This window comes from Coturnix japonica, chromosome 4 (genome assembly GCF_054131305.1).
Source record: "Coturnix japonica strain WE chromosome 4, WE-NBRP24, whole genome shotgun sequence".
Taxonomy (NCBI): Eukaryota; Metazoa; Chordata; class Aves; order Galliformes; family Phasianidae; genus Coturnix; species Coturnix japonica.
The window spans coordinates 13,944,689-13,964,328 of NC_140666.1; the positions used below are offsets into that span (position 1 = coordinate 13,944,689).

General features: G+C 34.5%; 1 long non-coding RNA gene across 3 annotated transcripts in view; it reads right to left on the reverse strand.

The window, feature by feature from the left end:
- Positions 1 to 15,021, reverse strand: part of LOC146760954 (uncharacterized) — a 57,522-nt gene extending 42,501 nt beyond the window's left edge. Inside the window, exons 1-3 of one of the 3 annotated variants that reach the window (XR_014946122.1) lie at positions 14,886 to 15,021; positions 11,039 to 11,122; positions 10,747 to 10,861 (exon numbers count right to left, since the gene is read on the reverse strand). This is a non-coding gene — a long non-coding RNA (uncharacterized LOC146760954). Of the gene's footprint in view, positions 1 to 10,746; positions 10,862 to 11,038; positions 11,123 to 12,436; positions 12,499 to 14,885 lie in introns of those variants that run through there. The other 2 variants (XR_014946123.1, XR_014946124.1) reach the window with 2 other exon arrangements.
- Between the last annotated feature and the right edge of the window lie 4,619 nt (positions 15,022 to 19,640).

Genomic DNA, 19,640 nt, shown 5'->3' on the forward strand with positions numbered 1-19,640 from the left:
GTAATACATAATGTTTGCTTTACTAACTGCTTGAATATTTGTAATAGTTAGTGTATACCATGCTATTTGTCTTTAAAAAAATGATGTATTTGTTTTTGTTTTCTTAGTAGAGCATAAGGCAAATTATATTAATTAGGCTATTTGTATGATTTCCTAACTTGGAGCAGTGAAAATTGCCTTTAGCTACCAAATAATTGGAATTACAATTGCTGGAAATATCACAAGTTTTTTTAATTATATCAAGCCCCATCAAGATCTGGTAGGACATTAATAGTTACTTCAGTTCGCTGCCAGTGTTTTTTCTCCCCACTAAGGCATTCCAGCATACTCAAAAGCAATAAAATAGAAATATATGACAAGAAACAGTAATCTTCCAATTTTATTCCCCAGACTTCAGGCCTACTGGTATATTCCTTTGGGAGCAGAACAACACAGCTTGTCTTTCATAAAGACACTGAAAATAGATTGTAGTATAAAGTTACCATATGATTTTGGATAAGAAGGCAGTTTTGTTAGAAATAATAAACTATAAAAAAATATGAGAATAGCTAATGCAGGACACTGGCATTTTAGCACTGTAAAAAAAAAAACATGCTGGCAAGAATTTTTTATTTTATTTTTTGTCTTTTGTAGATCAGAAGAGAGGGGGAAGCTTATTAATTCAGCATCTCTTTAATTCAACACGGGGAGAATTCAATTCAACAAAATAGTTTCTCTACCAAGTTGAATTGTGACCTTCTCTGATAAGATTTTAATTCAGTCATAACTGTTGCTTACTTTATAACGCCATGAATAAGCTTTCTATTTTCCAGTATTACTCCAAGAACTTCAGATAGAAGCTTTCAGAGACAGAAAATTAACCTGGTTCCAAATGATCACCATAATGAAAAAAGGGCTATAAAGAGATTATCCTTTCAAGCAAAAGGCTCTTTGATCTGGGGAGGTCTTCCTGTGTCTGTCTACTTCAAATATTTAGTTATTTATACAGCAAATGCATAGAGAATTCAAGTCAACATAAGTCTTACCCCACTGGACAGAAAACAAAATGTAAGTGGGAACAGCAGGAAGTCAGCAACATCATTCATTCACTCACCAGAAAGTGTCATAGGCTAAACATCTGATGACAAATGAAACAGACATGTGGATACACTTTTAAGATATTGCCTGATCCTCTTTACTACAATTTTTTCCTTTAGTTAGTCCTAGCTCCTGTACTTAGATAAATATGAAAGCTTTAGATGATTGCATGAAAGCGGGTTTTGCTGATTTTTTTAAGACTATAATCCTAGCCAACACTAATAGGTGGGAAAAAAAAAGAAACAACACAAAAAAGTATATATATGTATATATATGTATATATCTGTCAGAGTTAAACACTAATAATCAAATAATGGCAAAGTTATTTCTTGTTTCAGAACATAGTGATGATTTATATGATCTGAAGTGAAACCAGAGTACATGGAACAGGCCGCCTAGGGAAGACTGTGGATTCTTCTTCTGTGGAGATATCTATGACCCACTTGGATACCTACATGTGCCACCTGCTGAAAAGCAAGTATAGAAGAAACTGTGGGGGCTTTTTTGTTTAAGTAGGAGAGTTGTGCCATTTTTTGATCAAAACATTCCATGTAGTAACATAAGGAAAAAGGGGCCACTGCTGAATCCAGTACCTGTGAAGAATATCTTAAAACTATTGAATTATGATGAATAAAGATGAATAAACTTATGCAATCAGTACTGAATGTTCAAAACTTTCCTGTTTCTCAGCTGTCAGGAAACTGTTTAATGCTTGAAGCTGGGCTGGACTGACTACTTCATGAAACACATGGATTATGAGAAAAATTGAGCAAAACTCCAGCAAACATTTTAGACTTCTGTTTGTTGAACCGAAAATTCAGTTAACCTCTCAGGAGTTACTGTGCAAAGTTTGGAGATTAAATTCAATTATAGGATGAAATGGGCATTTTTATTTCTACTTCAAGTGCAAATTGCAACACATCACTGAAGGTAAAGTTCTTTCCAAAGCCTTCACTACAATTTTTAAGGAGAAAAATAACTGCTGAAGTTTGCAGTATTTGTTGAATAATGTGATTGGCTCAGAAGGAGTTAATGAAACAGGGACCTATCCAAGAGGCAAGTCACACACTGAAATAGAATACAAACTCATGCATATGAATGCACAGGAGCCAAATTCAGTTTATCCCTCCCAGCCCTAATAAAACCTATACCTTCCCATTAAAAAAGAGCAGGGCTTTATTTTGAATGGTATAATAAAAGCCCCTGCATTCCAAATAAACATCCTTTTGCTGCAACAACTTTTTTTTTTGGGTAATCTGCCTCCTTTGATTTGCCTATTCTGTATCCCTTTCACTAACACTGGGCTAAAGGAGAAGCTCTGCAAAACAGAACAGAAGTTGTAAGGGAGCTGTGCAAGCCAAATGACAAGATAATATTAAACTAGGAAGAAATACTGCTGAGAATGACCGTAAATGGACAGTTTAAGAACTGTACAATGTGACAGAACTTTGAGATAGGTGGCTTACAGGCAGAGGTGTTCAAATGAGATATAGTTAAATATCTATATGTATGTATGCCAGCGGCTACGGCCCCAGGTAGTGGGGCAAAGTGCAGATACATTGCCCTAAACAGACTGCAGCAGAGAGACAATCACATCAAAGATTATTTATGGCACATTGGCAACATGTGCAGAAGTTTTCTCTGGCTTACAGATGGGTAAGTTTACACACAAAAGGGCTGTCACTGAAAATTTTAAAGAGTTTATGAATTGCCAGTACTTGATGTACTTCAAGTGTTGGATCTAAACATCACACAAGCATGCTCTGATGACCAAGTGCCATGACAGCAGGCACTGCACTGCCTGTGCCTTACCCTTGCAAGCATCAAAAGAGCTTTTAGACTAACAAAAGATCCGTATGGATGCTAACCTGCCCTTCTCTCTTCATCAGTGGTTTCAGTCTTCCGCTCACCCAGCAACCTTCAGACGCAGCCATGTGACAAAACCTGTTGTACAGGCACCCTCAACTGCTCTGGGAACTCTTCTCACTTTCTCAAAGCTGGGCACTGGTCACCAAGAGGCTCCTATTCCTCAGGGCTTTGGCCCACTACTGGCCCCTGCTCACAGATGCTACCCTTTAGTAGCCTGAACAGAAGCAGGGCCTCTGCCACTCACTACCTCCATCCTGCACCAGGCAAGGAAGCCACCAGTAGCCATCCCAAGGAAGCTGGCCTGGGTGGTTGCAGAGGATAGTTCACAGAGAGTATGAATGCTTCTGGCAGCTCTTGGTGTGAGTTTTGGCATTTAACCACTGAGCAAATGTCAAAAATATGAGCTGCTTGGAAGTGGGGCTGGTGGGGCCTCTATTATCCCCTTTTTGCCCTCAAAGTGATGTATATCAAAGAGAAGTCATTGCTTTCCTGTGGCAGTCTGGAGATCTGTGCTCTTGTTGGAGTTTGAAAGGGTAAAAATGGGAATAAACAATTGATCATCTGACACCAGAAGGTGAAATGGGAGAAAAGAGACTTTTAACTCCAGGCAATTTGCTGTAGATACAAGCTGTTTCTTATCATATTGAGTTAATCAGCAATTTCTTTGTTTTTAAGGATTACAGACACTGATTAAAACAAATCTCTACTCTTTCTCTGGCAATCTCACCATTCAGCCATAAAAACATTACCACAGTAGTGTTTCTACGAAACAACACCTTCCCACGTGTGCAATCTCATTTCAAAATCAAGGAAAGAACCCCAGTTATGTACCCACCTTTCCCCAACATGTTTGGAAGCATTTAACACAGGTTTATTTTTTTTAAAGCCTGAACAGAGCAAAATGAGGTCTGCATTTCTTGTTCCCACCTCACAACAAGATTGTTCAATACTTTTGTTTTAATAAGGGATATTTAAAAAGAAATTTAAAAATTTTTATGTTATTTGATATGCTTCCCTCTGGGAAATAAAAGCTAGCAATGATACACTTGTTCAAACACCAGTGTGTTTCATCCTCATTAAGTGAACTGTGCTGTATTCTGTGCATGTATCTTGCTAAAGTTAGACTTTTGGTAAGATACGACCTTTGTTTTTCTTATCATTGGGAAGAAAAAAAATCAATGAATTTTCTGCTTTCATGTGTGCATGTAAAGAAGTTAAGCATTAGGTTCTGATATAATCATTTCACTGCAAGTTGAAACTAATTCAAGATACTCCTAAACTGATGAATTTAGCAAAGAAAGAAAACTCCAATAAAAATGTACCCATTATAGCATCTTAGTCCAACAAACCCATATAAGTTATGAAAAAAATTAGCATTTATGTAAATATAATATTTGTGTTTGAAAGTTTCCTATTGAACAAAGAGACTGCTACTAAATTTTGAGGAACACAGCAGTAAATTTTTGGATTCATTTCGGTAGAAAAATGACAAACTAGAACCAGGCCCCACCTAAGGAGATCACCAGGGACTGTATTTGAACAATAGTGACAAGAACAAGTAAATAAGGGCATCTATCAAGGAACACTTTTGTATTCAGCATATTGGCTAGGCATTGTGGACAAAGCCTTCAGAATACCTGAAACCTTCCTATTTTTACTAAAGAATCCACTTGCGGAATGAAATAAGTTACCAAGTTTCCCACATCTGAAACACATCCTTTTACTACTACAGCAAGAGTTTGCTAGCAAGGGCATAGGTATGAAAGGAAAGAAGACAGAATAATACAGAATGCATATGCCACAAGAAGAAAAAGCTGAAGTCTGACAAGAAGCCTTCAGTGATATTTATACCATGAGTACTCAGTAAAACATAAAGGAAAGGAATGTGTTAAACAGGAAGAAAATTTTTAACTGGCATGTTTCTCTGGCTGTGAAAAGAAATCTGAGATGACTAGAACCAGTCCTGGCATTTTTGCCAGTTCTGCCAGTCCAGTGCTGTTTTGCTGATATAATTAAAGAGAGGTTGAAGGACCTAACTTGCCTTCATATTGAAAATAAGGAAAACCTGCTTATACAATCTAACAGCTGGAAACACGTAAAATAAACATAAGCAAACCTACTGAAATCACTGATGCTTTTAAAGAAAAAGATCAATCTGTCAATCAAAACAAATCTACATACCATATAGCCCTAATCTAAAAGTAAAGAAGAATAATCAGGACTGTATTGTATTTTGGAAAGGTAACATATTAGAAAAATACATTACTTTAAATCAGTCATCAGCTAAAGGAGTGGCAATTCTTTAATAATACCAGAATTGGCTTTGTAAGTGAATAGACAAGCAAAAAGCTGGCTGGGTGCAATAGCAATCTTCAAAGCTTGATTGCTTTTTCTGATAGCTTTAGAAAATTAGTGGATGAAAGCATGTGTAATATATCTGGTCTGAGTAAAACACTTGATGTAGTGTCTTACAAAATCTTTACTTGCAAAATTAATTCAAATTGGCTTGGACATAGAGTACTGTCGCTTGGATTTAAAAATGGCTGGCTGAGTGCAAATAAAGGGTAATGAAAAATGGCAATGCATCAAGTTGGTGGGAGGTGTCTCGTGGAGCTCTGCAGGGATCACTGTTTGGTCCTGTTTATTTAACATCTTTATTAACAATCTGGAAGAGGGAGTGAAACAGCACGTTAATTAAACTGACACGTAATAATAAATCAGGAAAAGCTTCTAATGCTGGCAGTAATACTTGACAAAATGCAGCATACTAAGGAGGTTTCAAGGAAGGTTAACAATGTCAATAACAAAGACTTAACTGAGATGTTATAATTGCCTTCTACCTTTCAAATGAAATAGTCCAAAATACACACAAAGGGGGAATCAGAAGCCTACTAACAACTCAGTAGTTTGGAACATGATTGCACATATATGAAGTCAAAATTGAATATTTGAGAGTTGTGTTCCTACAACAGCAATGCAGTAGTCAACTGCTATAATGTATTCATAATTAAAGCCAACATATCTAAAAAAAAAAAAACCTTGAATACAGAAGTAAACATTTAGTTCTTCAGTGAGCAGTGATTAAAAATCGATCAGCTGCTACAGTAAGAGAAATTTCAACAATAAGCTGGAATGACACACATACTTTTGTTATACAAACCTAAGAGAAACACACACATTAAATACTAGAGTTATTTTCTCTTCGATATGAATGATTTACAGCAGCTTCCCCTGGACCTAGGACATCAGTACTGTACTGAATCAGGAATGTAAAACCATTTTTAAGAGGGCAGTTGATGTTACTTCCTAAAAGGCAAAAAGGAAGAGAACATTTCACACAAATCCTTGAAGTCCCCAGAAAACAAAAAAGTAGCTTAAAGAATCACTCATGGCTCTCTCACAGTCAAAGCCTTTCTACAATAGCAGGAAAGGAAAATAAAACAATAAGGAAAATAAAGCTTTGCAATCACCATGAAAAAGTTGCACTTTGTTAGCATGTTCTTGCAGCTTTTGGAGGGTAAAACTACAACCAGACAAGCAACTCCGTTTGTCCTATGGAGCTTCTTCCCAGACCAGAGCTCTAAAGCATTCCTCATTTTCACTGTTTGTTTGTTTTTTAATGACTGTAAAGCTATTAGAAGATCTAGGTAATAAAATGCATTGTTATGCATTGTTTTAGCATTGCATTCATTAGGTACATAATTTTCTATTGACAAAGTAGGCAGTGGCCTGTCATTCACAAATGTAAAACCTAATCAGTTACACTGATGTAAATGACAACAGAGAAAACCAAATTCATTTACCAGTATATAACAAAATGAGATGTACATATAGAAAAAGTTCAGTAAACTTCATTAGAAGCAGACAGAAATTCCCTTGGCAGCTGGTATGTAATACTACCCTAAAAGTCTCTTACAAAGGGATAGTGAAAAAACACAAAAACATGAACAGTTGTTTAGGTGTCAGCTATTGTATTACACTTTTCTCAACTAATTTATTCTCCATGGTCTTGACTGGAATGCTACTATCCATTAACAGCAGCAGATTTGTTTAGTTTTAATACTCTCAAGAGTTATTTTTTTATTTATTTCTTTTCAATTTTTTTTCCCCAAGTCCAGTAATTTGTGAAGCAGCTGCATTGGTCATGAACTGTTTGCATTTTATTATACCTATGTAGATTTCTAAAAAGAAAAAAATCCGCACATGAGAATGCTAATCCTTCCATCATAGAAATAATTAAGCTCTTTTATTTACAAGATAGCAATCTTTTGGGACCATATGAAAAACTAGAAAAGAACAATTTTTTCTTAGGAAAAATAAGAGGAAAACGATGTAAACAGACCTGACACTGCCTATAAAACCATGGCTTATGGAAAGGCGTACAAACACTTAAAGCTTTATCAGGAGTACTTCAGTGTTGGGTCAGGTAAAAAGGATTTCTTTACAAGAATATTGTGGTATGCTCTCACTAGGTCTTTTTTTAATCTCTTCAGTGCTGGTGCTTTTCCTTTCTTTTGTGGTAAATGTTAACCTAAATTTGGCTGTTTTAGTCTTTGAAAAAAGAAAGCTACTTAATAATTAAATATGTACTTGTTTACAAAATACACTGTGCTCCTCCTAAAGTTTTAGTGTTTCCTTGTATTGATGCATTTATATGCATCAACTTCTGTTCCTAATCATCCTATGTATAGAATTTTGTTCTATATACTGCAGATTTTTAAATATATGTGGGATCCAGTATTTTATTTTTTTGAGAACATAATGGCATAAAAATGCTCAGCAGATGTTGGCTTATAAAAGCAAAAGAAATATGAGACTATTCTTTCGCTGGTCATGTCTGGCAGTGGTGGCACAAAGAGGAAGGGAACAGCTGAGGTTATTAATCTGTGAGAGTGGAGCGTTTGGAGGACAAAAAGCAGAAATCCATGTTCTGATTTTTTTTACTGCTCACAAGAAAATTACTTTATGCGTGTTTAGCTTGGGCAGGTGGTTGAAGGAAGTACTAGTTTCTTGAAGCAGTATTATGTAATTGAGAGAAAAATATATGAAGTCCAGGTAAGAAGAACAGGAAAATGGGCAAGAGTTTGATGTGCAAGCTGAAAATAAAATTCTTCTGCATCTGTCTTAGAGATTTAAATCGCCTTGTAATGCTTCCTTTCACATAAAAGTTCAGCTGGAAGAGGGAGAAGCATTGACTGGCACACTAGAAAAGGGATGCCATTCTCCACACTTCTCTGGCAGATACTCCTTTGAACCACCAGTGTCTCTGTCATTGCAGCACTTCACAAATCTTGTTGATGAATGGGGAAAAAAAAGAAACAAAGGCAAAATTGCTGCTTTTCAGATCTCATGGAGAATTTTCCTATGTTATAGTGGTATCTTCCCTCCTTCATGATAATTTTTGGAGAGCATTATGAAACAAATATAGACTTAGAAATGTTTATATACATATATATATACACACACACAAACTATTTGTGAGGATATTTTTTATTATTTTTTATTATTTGTCCTGAAACAGACACAGTGACTAAACATACATAGTCTTTTAAGAAGGAATATATAATTTTTTTTTTTTTTTTTTTTTTTTTTTTTCCCTTCAGGAAATAATCTGATATCATATGATGATCAATTGATTTCTTAACTCTCTGGAGTTTTTTGTTTATTTTCTATCTTTCTGTGTTCTTTCTGTCTGCTTCAGCTGCTGACACTACTGTGTCCAGTTGTCAACAGGTCTCAAAGACTTTGAAGAAGATACCATATGTGTTACATGCCAGAAACTATCAAGGTCAGAACTTATGTGGCAAGAAAAAAAAAAAAAAAAGAAAAGAAAATCTACTTAATCTGGAGGAAACAAACAAAAAACTACTCTGATACCATACTTTAAAACCTCAAAGATCTAGAGATCAGTAACAGTAGATTGCGGTTACCAGTAGTAGAATTCACATGGTTTAGTTCTTTTTTCTATATTTTACAGCATAACTACACAGAGAATACATTATAGTCTAGAAGTTTGGAACAGGATTGTATCTAGAAAGAGCTCTAACAGTTCATTCAGATCTAAACTGCAGTTATCTTTAAGAAATGTATTTAGCTTGCAGAACATAGCTGAATAGAAAACAAAACTCGAGAAAGCACTTTGTAAACTCTGAATAGCAAGTACATGTAACTCAGCAACACAAATTGAAATCTTAACAGTTTAATTTCATCAATTCATAGTTTAAAATGAACAAAATCCATACGTTTAGGATGGCAGACAAACTTAGTTGAAAACTTTATAGTAAAAGGTCAGTAGAGAAGATACAATTCCTAAACACACACAGAGATGCTAGAGGTGAAGACTAACAGAAGTCTATGTTAAGATCCATTACTAGTTTTCTCTGAAAAGTCTTTTGAGTATGCTTGGGCATCTAGGTCAGGTTTTACCATAGAAGAGGAATGTGTCATGGATACTATCAGATATGAACTGAATACATTACAACAGTAAACTACATTACTGGTATACATATTTCTGCACATAGAAACTACTCGTCCATGCATAGAATCATAAAATCATAGAATAAATCATAAGGTTGGAAAGGACCTACAAGATCATCTAGTCCAACTGTCCTCCCATTACCACTGCTACCACAAGTTACTAACTCTTATCTTCTAACTCTTTCAGACGCCTCTTGAGCACTGCTAGGGATGGCGACTCCACCACCTCTCTGGGCAGCCATTCCATACTGATGGTACACACATAGGAACAGAAATAAAATAAAATAGCAAAAGAACAAAAATCAAGATGCATAACACAACTACTCACCACCAGACAACAAATGTTTACCTACTCCCAGGCACCAGCAACCATCCAGCCAACTCTTGCCAGTTTTATTGCAGAGTGTGACAACTTGATCCCTTTAGCCAGTGTAGTTTCCCTATCCTGGCTGTTCCTCTCCTAATTTCTCCCACAACCTTGCTGCCTATCTGCTGGAAATGCAGTGTGAAAAACTGAAGAGCCCTTAACTCAGTGCAAGCACTAATCAGCTGCAATATCAGTGTGATACCAACATTATTTTCAAACTGAAATCTTGCTTTGCAAAGGAGGGCAATAACAGTATTTTCAAACAGCATAAAGATAGAACAAATTATTAAGTAATAACAAATGAAAATTGACTCACCCCTTTCAGCAACAGCTCAAGAAGGGCACAATCTCCATCCAGGAAAAAAAACCACCCTCCCAGAATAACCAGCAACCAGACCAACTGTCCTCCCCCCCTTTAATTAGGGTGAGGAGAGGTGGATCCTGGCTCCACCACTTCAGGACACTCAGGTGTGTGAGTTGCACCTGAGCTCCCTGGGTTAGCCATTTCTTCTCACCTGGTGCTCAATCACTGTTTCAGTCTATGATCTTGCAATTCTACTGCATAGCTAGTATGAAGAAAACAAACCTCTGTTCCAACCAAAAACAGAATGCAAAGTGATGTAGTAAAAATCAAGCAATAAAATATTAATGCTAAATAAAATTTTAGATTTTATTTTATTTATTTTTTTTTTTTTTTGTATTTGTGAGCTTCACCTCTTAAGCCATTTAAATCACTAAACAATTAAACTGCAAATATATATACATATATATATGTATATATATATACATATATTCTGAAAGGAAATACAAAAGTACAGGAAAGTTTATTACAGTATTTTCTGTCAGCATAACTGATATCTTTTATATCCTGGCTAAAAACTAGAGAGGAAAAAATATTAATTAAAATAATGTAGGCTTATTAAAAAAAAACACCCTTCTATTTGATTTCTCTTTACCTTTTTTTCTGACTTAGAGCAGAGGGGAGAGTTCCAGATGTGAGGCTGCTGATTGTGGCAGTTAACAAGCAATTCTGCTGTTATTCTTCTCTTAAGAGTTTGTTTGTATTCCAACCTACAAAGCATCCAACATCTCATTTAGCACATGCTTATTAAATATAATTATTTGCTCTCTATGTAAGTTAGTCTTGTATTCAAATGGTAATTTGGTTGTTAGAAATCAAGTTAAACTTCAGCTTCCAGCTGAGTTATGAACTGAGTAAAAATAGGATATGCTTCTGCAAACACTGACCTAACAGCTGTTAATCCTTTCAAAAGGAACATTCACCAGTTCTTCTTGCGATGTATAAACGACTTTTGCAGTTCCATTAATAATCTACAAGAAGAAAAAATAAAAAGGAACGAGAGTTCTTCTACAGTCATATTATGAGTATTTGTCCAGTTGCCCAAACATTTGCGAACATTTGAGAAAGCTCATCTTATCAGATATACTAAATGATTTTTTTTTTAATTCTGCTGTTAAATTTTTATGAGTCAGGGTTCCTCAGAAGTAGTCCTATGATGAATAGTTATCAAAATAGAAAAAATAAGAGCTAATTGTCTCCTAGGACAAATTATTTCATTATGATCACTGTCACATGATCCCTAAAATATAGTAGCTGGTTGATGAACATGGTTCTGATATACAGTAGATCTGAAGTTACACCTGAACAGAATGTATGGCATGGAACTGAACAGCAATTTGTCTAACAACAGGACTGTTTTGGATACTTGTTTGCTTGGCATGAGGAGTTTTCAACAGAAAATTATAGGCAACCAGTCATGATTTTTTTGAAGAGTGACTTATAGCAAGCTTCTTTGTGCTTTAACTGACTTTACTAGTCTTGAAAGGCAGATGAGACTTTCAAAGGGATAGTAATAGAAATGATAGCAGCTAGTGTTTTCCCATCATGAGCTAAACACTATCTTGGCTGCCATAACAATGTACTTTCACAACTCTGACATAACTCAAGAAGAAGAAATTAAAAGATTATTCTTTCAAGAATTTTTTCCAGTCTTTTAGTATTCAATGTTAGCCCTCTAGACATCCTGTACAGTTCTTGTGAGTGATATACCGCGGAAACTACTAAATTCTAGTAGGGGTAGCGTAAGTGATGAACCTTTGTAAATCATTATCTTATCAGTCAAAATATTTAAACTATGTATGATAAACTAATACCATGTATGCTGCTACATTTAATGTTATGGTTTGTTGATCTGTGAAGACAGCTACCAGTGATACCTATAATATCCCGGGGCAATTGCACGTACAAGGAGCTTCCAAGGTGCCATAACAAGAAAATGTTATGTTTAATTAAAATACATTCTAATAATCAGCAGTTTGGAATAAACTGACATAAAATGATAGTCAAGTGTAAAAGCAGAATCCATTGGCTTTAGGCAAAATTTAGTATCAAGTGGTACCCAACAGGTAAAGAATAACAATGTCAAATTAGCTGGAAGATCCTTAGTTCTTAAGAGAGCTTTGTTTCATTTTCGTATTTGGCCAAGTATATGTCTGACAGGGAGGAACAATTACTATTTTTTCAATTTTGCAAGACAACGTATGTTCCAAAACCCAGTATTTTTGCATTCCCCTGAAAATACAGCATTAATTTCTCTGTAGATTTTTGTGTGGGGTGCAGATTACCACAGAAAAACTGCATGCTTCCTTCCTGCTCCACATCTAAAGAACGATGGGTCTGGCTGAGGTGCTCAGCTACTCAGTTTGTATTATCTATACACGTTCCATCAGATGTTCTATCTGGATTGTTAAAGTCATTTCCGGCCACAGTCAAGTTTTTTGTTTTTATTGAAGAATGCCTAAAAACAAACAAATAAACAAACAAACAAAAAACCAAACAGCTGAATAGAACTCTCTGAATATTTATCTTCCTTTCAATTTCTTTCACATGGTGCACTTGACATACTGACACACAGAAAATATCCTAATCTTGTATTTCTGCTGCTAAGGTCAGGCTATTCAACATGGTCCAGAACGAATAAGTAAGAGTGCCTAATACTTTTGTAATCACTCGTATAGACTGAAACTTTGTCAGATCTGAAAAAGGATAGTAATTTGCAGAGATAAATATGTATAATGGCTAAATGGAAGATAATGTAGCTGTATAAGAATTGCATTTATTATCTAGAATTTCTGGAATCATTGGTTCAAAAGCAGACACTATACACTTGTCCTTTTATCTGCTTCAATTTAATGCTTACTAACTAAGGTTAGCATTTGTACTTAGCACAAAATAATACCAAGGAGCTTTAAAAAAAAAAAAAAGGAAAACAAATATGTCACATGTATGTCACAGGATCCTTTTTGTCAATTTGGGATCAAAGGTTCTCTGTGAGCATTCTCTCAATCTTCCATTCTAATTAGTGAATGCATGCTACTGGATCAATTCTTGAAATCTAACTAAGGATTATCATCATAATTTCTGAAAAATTTGAGTATTTATTATAAATGCTTTCTACCTAAAATCTAAGGCATTCACTTTCAAAGTAAAGTCTGTTATGCCATTAGTAGATGGCAACTGCTGGGAAGCTTAGGAATAAATAGCATCAAGGTCTGCAAATTCAGAACCTGACTTTTTTTGTGACTTAATATTGCTTTAAGAAGAAAAAGTAGCTTATTTTTTCCTATTTGTAACATTCAGCTCAGGATGTTCTCATTGACCTGTATGTTACTGCCAGGGTGCATGAGCTGCTTTATATTTAGCTTTTCTTTAGCCTTTTAATATGCTGCGTGAAATGGAATTGAAGCCTAATTATTCATTTGGTCCTTCTTGCATACTGGATCATCTTGTCAGCTTTGCTTGCATGATAGCTGAGCAGTCTTTTGGAATAATGAGAACATCAGAAAAATCTAAATTTTCTTTTGTGTTGCTAATACCTGTATCTAAGCATTTTCATTAAAAATTGAATGACAATAACAAATAGGGAAGAGAATGAATCCTTGTTTGATATGAGCATTTACTCAGTCAAATCTGTATTTAACTGCAACTTTTCCCTCTGTATGTTCAGATAAAGCCTTGAAAAAATGATGATTTGCATGAGTATTGAACTTCATGGTATTGTAGAGCAGATCACAGCAGAGGATTTCAAATACATTCTTGATAATGTGTAAAATATAAAGTGTTTGCTCTACCTGCTCCTTTTTTTTTTTCTCTTAATGTATAAAAATGAGTAAAAATACCATTCTTAGTTTGATATTCATGTGGTGTTGAACCATCTTTGTCTGACTGCATTAAACATCAGCATTGAGCCAGTGGTTCACACAGATACAACGCATCTTTATTTAGGCGGAGTAACTCAGTTTATAGTTTGAGGTGACCACAAGTGCAGGTAGGTTGGCAGGATCTACAAAGATTTGCTTGTTCAACTTCATCAGATGCATTCTTTCCCTTTTGAGGGGAAGAAGAATTTGGATGATTTTGAATTGTGGATCTAGGATAGTTATTGCCTCAAACAAGCACAGGATGTATGAAGTAAAGGCTCGTGGCTGTTTGAATTTGCAGACCACATTAAACAAATTATCTGACATAGTGGCCAGTTACTGATGAGCATACACTTGAATTGTTTTCTTTAAGAAGGAGCAGTTAGGAAAAAAGAAGTTCTCAGCCAGTACCCAATACTTGTCTTAATATAATAACAAAATTATTCAAAATGAAGAAATGGGGCACTCTGAATTTAAATGTGAATCAAATGTTTACAGAGTAGAGCTACTGTAGTTGAAAAATAATAATGGATCATAAAATCATTTTTGGTAATTTGATCAATGATAACACTTGATTTAAGAACAATTTTATCCAAAGACTATAGTAGAAGAAAGAACAACATCATAATTGAGTTCAAATACCATAATAAAATCAGGTGCATATGCACACTATAATAAAAATATTAGAAATGTCTGCATTACTGTGTGTTTCACATGAATGAATCTTCAAATGTTTCCTGTGGTTTTTAAATACATAATAATGTTGTATTTTTAACCTATTAGATAAAATTACATAAAGAAAAAAATAATATTTAATCACAAAGAGACAAAAATTTCAAGCTGTACATAAGGCTTCAAGAAGCATTTATTTTACCTTATGATGCACCCTTCCTGCTGTACAGTCATGAAATGTTAGTCCACAGAAACTAAATACATTTTAATCCTGTGATGAAGTGAAATAAGACCTTTGTCAGGTATATGGGTCATCATTGTATCCATTCTGTCTGGAATGTGCTGCAGGGCTGAATAAAAGATTTGGAAATGTGTCACAATTATAGGAGGAAGAGGTAAATAGTACAAAGCTCAAGGAGACTCTATGTGCCTGTTAAATGACTGCTCTTCATTTACTTGCCTGTTACTGGTTAAGTAGCATCTGCTTAATGTGAAATTGAGAATTTGGGGCATAGTAATTAAAATTCTGAATGAAATGTGCATGCACAGTGCAGTAGTTTATACTGTGCTGCCTGCAGGCAAATAGGTATGAATGTGAAGGAAGTAGGTAAGCTGATTTGGAATTTGCTATCACTAAGGAAAAATGAGTTTGTTCCTGACTATCCATTGCCCAACTGGAATTCTGCCAACTCGATAGCTTAGTTCTAATCATGAACCAACGCTGAAATGATGCATTACATTTCTGCACTGAGAATTATCACTTTCTACTACTATTTCCAGACTCCTTTAAACAAACAGTACAACAAATCTTTGATTGGAAGAATAGGCAGAAACCATTCTAAGTGAACCAACTCTTTATTACTGGACTTTTTGTTATTGTTTGTTTTTGGAAGTCATAACTTATCTTTAGAACCTTGCCTTACTCAACAAACTTTGAGAAGCACAGATAACATGAGCTTAGTGGTTGCTTTCTTGTCATTGTTTTTTCATTGATTTATTTTGTTTATTTGCTTCTGTTCTGTTCATTTTTATGTATGACAGTGGTATAATACTTGCTGTCACCTCCCCTCAGAAGTCCACAGTAAGCAAATCATCAGGCATTTATGCTCAGTTCCGGATGGGATATCTCAAAAAGTGGACACACGTTCCCATTTATTTGGTATTTGATTGTGCTATGCAAGATCTGTTCTGATGCTTCCACCCCCTGCAAACCAGCCACTTGTATTTCCTGTTTCTCCCAGATCTAGGTAACTTTGGCAGAGGTCTCTAAATCACTGTGCTGGTATCAAAACCCAGATTTTAAGATCTGGATAATGTCTTTTCCAGATCGTACAGTGACTGTCAACATCTTTGGTTCATTAAAAATTTTAAAATAAAAATTCTATATTTAAATAGAGAGAAAAATAAATAAATGAATGTGAGGTTCAGTTTGGCAGCCATAGTTGTCTCCCTAGGACAGATTAAATATGAAGAGCACTAAACTTCTGTACAAATGAGACAAATCTTCCTGAGTAATCACAAAGCAAACAACTGGGTCACAGTGACCCTGGGTCAGCAAAGTGACACTGTGACAAATTAAACCTTTGATGTGACTTTTCTTAAAGTTGTTCAACTATGAAGGCTAGGACTTTTTAAATGCATAGTATGAAAATGCCATGTGTCTACATTTTAAGTATCAGCCTATCAGCAGGGTGTTGATCAAAGACCAATAAAGTTGAGGTAGCTTTGCTTCAAAAGCAGTTATTCGTCATGTTTGCATAGAGCTTATAGATGTGTATACTTGCATATATACAGACATATATATATGTATAAAATCAGGCAAACGCCTTGAAGTGGAGTAAGTCAGGTAACAAAAAGTCAGACATTCGACAAAATGGCCATATCTGAAATTTCTCTAAAATCATAAAACTTAAGTTTAATGTTATGATTATAACTAAATGTCATAGAGGAATAATTTAGCATTCCAGAGGACCAGAGAGATGCAGAGATTAGAAATAACACTTTTTCTATTCAAAAAATAGGACTAATTTTCTACTTTCACCTGTAGACCAGAAGATTGGTTCATTTTGCATAAGGGGATAAAGTTAAGGAGTTAAGAATGTGAAAATGTAACATTCACGAAATTTTAATTTGATAAACTCCATGGTTTATCTTTCTACGGCAGAATGATAAGGAAAATTAGCATAGTGCAGCAGAGTGCAGGTCAGTAAATTCTTTCCTGCAATGGAGAAAATGAAACTGAGTTTGTTCATAAAATATATGCCTTCCCCAAGGCTAGTGTTAAGAATAACAATAATAAATTCTTTGGTCTGAGGATTTCATTAGAAAAAGAAAGTTGCATTTATCTGAATAGCACATAGGGAAGGAAAAAGACAAAGACTTTTATATTCACAGTAAATGGGTAGGAAGACATCTTGTCCATAAAAATAAAATGCAAGAAAAATTTGGATTTAAGATTAAGAACTTCCAGAAAGAAAGTTAATATTTATATTAATATTGCAACAGTAAATTCAATTTCAGAGATTCTGAAGCAGCAATGAAAATAGCTAAGTTTAATATTAATAAAAGCATCATACCAGACAGAGGAAAAATACAACTACAGATGGAAATATTTAAAACATTTTATCTGCATAGTTCAAATTGGCAGACATTAGGTGATAGAAGAGGAAAGAGGGGGTTTCCTACCCAATGAAAAGATGTCTGCAGATACAAAAGAACTCAGGTTACTATGATTTTCCAACCAAAGGATTGTAGAGATAGTCCTAGAAGGAACAATTCAATGTCCTATTAATGAGAAGCCATATTTGTCAAACTAAAACATCCAAATTTTAAAATTTTGAATGATTTATTTCTTTGTGCTTAGTACAGTCTTTAATGGTATTTACTATAATTTATTTGAAATACTGCTGCTGATATGATCACCAGTATGGATGTTTTAGGACACTATCTTAAGCAATGCACAATCACTTGTTTGAAATTTTGAGAATCCCCATCAGCAAACATAACAGCTGCTCCATTTGAATATGAGTGTGGGCCAATTTTGTTGCCCCACATAGCTCATTTATTATGATCTCAGTGTATTAAGGGACAGGTGAAATTTCTTAAGTCTACAGTGCAGGTTCTGAGGTTATGATAAGATGTAGTTCAAAATGAAGCTTTATAAAGTTTGCCTAACATACACAACTGATCAACAGTTTTCTTGAAATGTTTCATTTCCTAGGCAAGCTTGAGATCAGTTACAGACTTACCCACAAAGCTCCTGCAGTACTTGTTCTATATTGTGTCTATATGTTATTTGGATACATAAGCAATGGATTTTTATCCTGTTGCACTGTTCCAGTGTGCAACAATAAGCTGCTCAATAGAAGTTACTACTGAATATTCCTAAGCATAGAAATGGGAGCTTATTACTCCTTATCCTTTATAAAAAGAAGTCAGCAAAGCTTTATAAGAGTGAGTAAATTTTATTTATATTTTATTTATTCCTCGTATTCTCTAGGGTATTCTTTATGTTTACTCAGTTGTAACATTACCAGAATGATAACATTTTTGTATTAAATAAATGAAAAAAGCTGGTGATTGACATCTTAAAAGCTTGGAGAAGGTTCATTCTCTTGTAGAAAATTGGTTCTTTATATAATCTATAACTTAAAGAAACAAAAGCAAACAAAGAAACCCCACATTATTCCTTTCACAGTGATCTTGTAATTTTATCCTACAATATTCATCATTGCTAAATCACTGTTATACTTTTTTTATTATTAAAAATAGTTTACAGTAACTCAGGAAATTCTATCATAATATTAAAGTAATATCTAGGGTGATTAAATTTTATCCTAGCAGTTGGTTGTACTTCAAATATAGTATTTTTTCTTACACCAGAATACATTTTACAGACAATTATTCAGCACCTTCAATACTGAGAAGTCAGTACTAACTTTTCCAGAATATATTATGTTTACCTGTTATATGTAATATACACCCTAACATAATGTCAGCCCTGTCTTGTATGAAAGAATACAAACACAATCTAGGAGATTCCATTCAGCTTCCAGTACAACCTGTTGATACTAGAGTAAAAAAGTGAAAGGGAAATATCTGAGAAAACCTGCAAACTAATTTCTGAAACTACAGTTGCAGAAACTGTATAGCTCCATTATTTTTCTGTAGTGAAAACTGAAGAATATTGCCAATTGCTGTTATAATTCATATCCAGATACTCATTTCTATGAAGCACTAGAATGATTTAGTCCAGGAATATTATAGTTTTACAAGAACAAACAATAAGCAAAATGTCAGTCCTACGGTTGGCTAGTTTTAAATATCTCAGGAAACTGCTAAAATATGTAGACAATTAATTGTATAAGATATTATTAATATATTAACAATATTATGTAGTATTTAATATAAAAAGTTAATAGAGAAGTACCAGTTTATTTCCTGAATATTCACAAAGATGTTCAAATACTTCTATTATAAAACAGAGTCTGCATAATGTTTATATATTGGTGTACATTCACATCAAGTATTACATTAGACGGTTAAAGTATTTAGGAGATCTTACAGTAATCACTATGTAAGAAAGACAGGCAAATCAGGCCAGCATATTCTAGAAGTCTCAGTCATAATAAATAAACAGTAAAAGTTTAGAGGGAGGTTTTTGTGGTTTAATCTGTTTCTCCATTTGCATGCACAGGCACACAAATTTTTCCATATGGTATCAGGTATCATAACCTAAAAGAAGTAGCAAATGAACATTGCTTGTTTCTTTGGTAGAAAATAACAAACATTCTCTATAAAAACTGTAGCTTCTAAGGCTCAAAAGCCCTTGAACTATGAATAATCTGAGTTGAATAGCATTCTCACAATGAGGAAACCTGCAAAGAAACGGTTTAGGGACTATTTCACACATTGTAAATCTTTTCATTTATTGTATCACATTAGAGGTCAGTTGCAG